The 3745-nt window shown below is 46.6% G+C and overlaps 1 non-coding gene across 1 annotated transcript; it reads right to left on the bottom strand.

Annotated features, from left to right (window-relative positions):
- Positions 1 to 427: 427 nt before the first annotated feature.
- trnam-cau (transfer RNA methionine (anticodon CAU)) lies at positions 428 to 499 on the bottom strand. The gene has a single exon. It is a non-coding gene; the product is annotated as a tRNA-Met (tRNA).
- Between the last annotated feature and the right edge of the window lie 3246 nt (positions 500 to 3745).

Raw genomic sequence — 3745 nt, 5'->3', positions numbered from 1 at the left:
AGGCAACGAGACTGAGATGGAGAAACAAGGCATTTGTATGATTGTGTTCTCCCTGTTATCTGAAGGTATTTCCTGTTGTGTAAAGATGTACCCTGTTGTTGTGTAAAGGTTTTCCTGTTATTGTTTTATTTTCTGTCACTGACCGTCTCCCCATTGTGACCATTTGTCCTGGTTTTATTGTGGCCAACATCACCATCTGGTGGTGGAGAGGATGCTCTGCAGGAAGGGGTTGACAAAGTGGGAGAGACTCGGCATGTCCGTGTTTGCAGCTTGTGTTCGAGTGAGCACAAGTGAGTTGTTACTGATTGATGTGTTCACGAGAAAGAAGAAGCTGATTGCAATAGAGTGCCTTTGGAAGCATCTTGTTATTATGGGTAAATACTTGATGTTTTGAAAGTGAACTGTTTGTATTATTACCAAACATAAATAGCAGAGAATGGTTTCGATCCATTGACCTCTGGGTTATGGGCCCAGCACGCTTCCACTGCACCACTCTGCTAACTGCTGCATTAAATTTCAGCTGCCTGTTAGTGAAATATGTTCATTTCCCCAAAGTTTTTATAGAAATAGGATTGGAGTCGGATTTCTCAAGAATCCCGGACTCAGCAACACACGTGCTGACGGACTCACCCTCACTGCACAATGACACAAGGACACTGAGTAACAGCACCGACAATGAGGCAGGCAGAGAAAGACACACAGAAAACCAGGAAGATATTATCAGGACTCAGAAAGGAACAGACAGAGAAAGGTACTGAGCAAACCAGCAAGAGACAGCGAGATCAAAGCAAAATACTGCGGATGCTGCAAATCTGAAATCAAAACAAGAAATGCTGGAACCACTCAGCAGGTCTGGCAGCATCTGTGGAAAGAGAAGCAGAGTTAACGTTTCGGGTCAGTGACCCTTCATCAAGGAGGCGAGGACAAATGGTATGGGAAGCAACAACTAATTTTCAGTAAAAAATGGGTGCAAGAATTGCTTCCATTAATGTGCGTAGCATTAAATCTACTACGCGATGTGTTTCAACCTTTGATTACCTAACCAAATTCAAAGCTGACCTACTGTTTCTGCAGGAGTGTGGAATACCACACCTCAGCACCTACAGGCAGTGGTCGCGATGGTGGTCCCACGGGCCATCGATCTGGTCGGGGGGTAATGACTGCCGTTCCTCCGGCCTGGGTATTCTGCTGCGGGGAGGTAACTTCACCATCTCCGAAGTAAAGGAGGTGGTGGGCGGCCGCCTCCTCGTAGCAGACGTGATGTACAACAACGCTCCGCTCCGGTTGATCAACGTGTACGCCCCGGTACAACGCAGCGAGCGGCTGACCGTCTTCCAGCAGCTCCCACTGCTGCTGGCGACGTCCAGGCCGGTCATCCTAGGCGGTGACTTCAACTGCATCATCTGGAGATCTAAAATGGACCAGGGCGGGAGGGACACGATGTTCAAACCTCTGGGCAAGTGCGGGAAAAATGTACCCAACGTAGCCCTCATCCTGATGACCACCTTTGTGTGCAGCTGCACCAAGCTGTGTGTGGAGCCCCAGTACACAAACACCAAGTGTCACTCTGTGCTGAGGTGTTGCGAAGGATGGGTCTGGTCACATTGCCGCGGATCGCTTCATCCAGTTGGACCATACCATACCAGCTATCCTTCGTGGGAATGTTTCTGCGGGAAAACACCTTTGACCACCAATCCATCAGGCAGTGGTCTGCACGGAATGTCCTGAAGGCCCTACGGGTAAAGGAAACGGTGGATCCGGTCGGATGGTTCCCCGAGCAGACTGCCAAGGTGATTTGGCAGAATGCCTCATCACCAGAACTTTCAAACAAGCACCAAGATGTAGCTTGGCTTGTGGTAAGAAGAGCCCTTCCTGTCAGTTCCTTCCTGCATGCCCGAAGTCTCGCCCCCTCCACACGCGGCCCTCGAAGTGGCTGCGGTGGGGAAGAGACAGTTGCCAACCTCCTTCTGGAATGTGTCTTTGCAAAGCAGGTGTGGAAAGAGATGCAGTGGTTTTTGTCGAGGTTCATCCCAAGCAGCTCTGTAACACAGGAGTCTGTGCTCTACTGGCTGTTCCCAGGGATACACACCGAGATAAACATTAACTGCTGCTGGAGGACCATCAATTTGGTGATAGACACTCTTTGGTCTGCCCGAAACCTGCTGGTCTTGCAGCGGAAAGAGTTGTCCACGACCGAGTTTTGCAGACTGGCACATTCCAAGGTCCGGGACTACGTGCTGAGGTACGCACTAAAGCTTGGGGTTGCCACTGCAAAGGCTCAATGGGGAAAGACCACTGTGTAAGGTCCCCCTGCCATAGTGAACTGGGCAGCTGGACCCATTGGAAACCCCTCGTGCTGAAGACACCAGATATGGGTTTGCTGTAAAATGTCCATGTCAGGTAAAACGGAGTGGAAGGGTTGTGAGGCAACTCACTCCTGTATTGAAGAAAACTGATTTCCTTTGCACTTTTTGGAATGTCAACTTGGTGCTGTTTTGAACTGTTGTATAATGCATTTTTTACCGATTTATATGAAGAAAGCATATTTTTAGGAATAAAATCCTGGGGATTCATATGCATAGTTCTTTGAAGGTGGCAGGACACATTGAGAAAGTAGTTAGCAAAGCATATGGGATCTTGGGCTTCATAAATAGAGGTACTGAGTACAAAAGTAGGGAAGTTATGCTGAACCTGTATAAATCTCGAGTTGGGCCACAACCAGAGAATTGCATCCAGTTCTAGTCAACACACGTTTGGAGGGATGTGAGTGTCCGAGAGAGGGTGGAGGAGATTTATCAGAATGGTTCCAGACATGAGCGATTTTAGCTGTAAGGTTAGGTTGGAGAAGCTGGGGTTGTTCTCCTTGGAGCAAAGGAGATTGAGGGGAGATTTGATAGACATGTACAAGATTATAATAAATATGACAGGTTTAGATAACTTACAGGGCGATGGGGATAGAGCGGGGGAATGGGACTGAATGGATTGATTTACATGGGCTTGATGGGCAAAATGACTTCCTGTACTGTAGTGACTCCATGACTCAATGACTCTCTCTCCTTCTCTCTCTCTCTCTGTCTATCGATTTACCTCTCTCTGCCTCTCTCTCTCTATCTGTCTTTAGCTGGTCCTCTAACTTTCTATCGCACTCTCTCTCTCTTTTTTTTTTCACTCTCTCTCTCTCTCCATTACACACATATTTGTCAATCACATGTCAAAGAAGGAAGCGTAATGAAGGAATGGCTGCGCCCTTGAAAATGTTTCCAGCAGAATAGTTAAATGTTTAAAGTTTCTGTAGGGAGTTTGACCTGAGATGGTGAGACACAAGGATGTGAGGTTATTAAAGTCTTCACCAAATGTAATAGGGAATAATTTTCTTCACTGGTGAACCCAAAAGAACAAATCTGGCACAAGAATGAGAAAAGTCAGAGGATTGAGAAACATCCAATGGTTCTTCACATATACAAGTCAGCAGACACACAGAAAAACAGTTGGTTGAGAGTTCAGATCCAGTGATAGACTGGACAAATATCGAGCCAATGCTTTTTTCTTTATAAACCCCACATCTGTCCACTTGGCTATTGCACCTCGTCTCGATGTATCTGATAATACTGATACTATTTGTATTCCACAGTTGCTTTGAAATCACAGGCAATAGAAATGGATTGGGAATGTCAATGGTCAGGAACCATTAATGGATTGGGAAAGTCAATGGACTGGAAAATATCAGTGGATTGGGAAATTCTAT

This window comes from Heterodontus francisci, unplaced genomic scaffold (genome assembly GCF_036365525.1).
Source record: "Heterodontus francisci isolate sHetFra1 unplaced genomic scaffold, sHetFra1.hap1 HAP1_SCAFFOLD_43, whole genome shotgun sequence".
Taxonomy (NCBI): domain Eukaryota; kingdom Metazoa; phylum Chordata; class Chondrichthyes; order Heterodontiformes; family Heterodontidae; genus Heterodontus; species Heterodontus francisci.
Note: the sequence above shows the minus strand (reverse complement) of the source record. Positions and strands in the feature narration are given on the sequence as shown.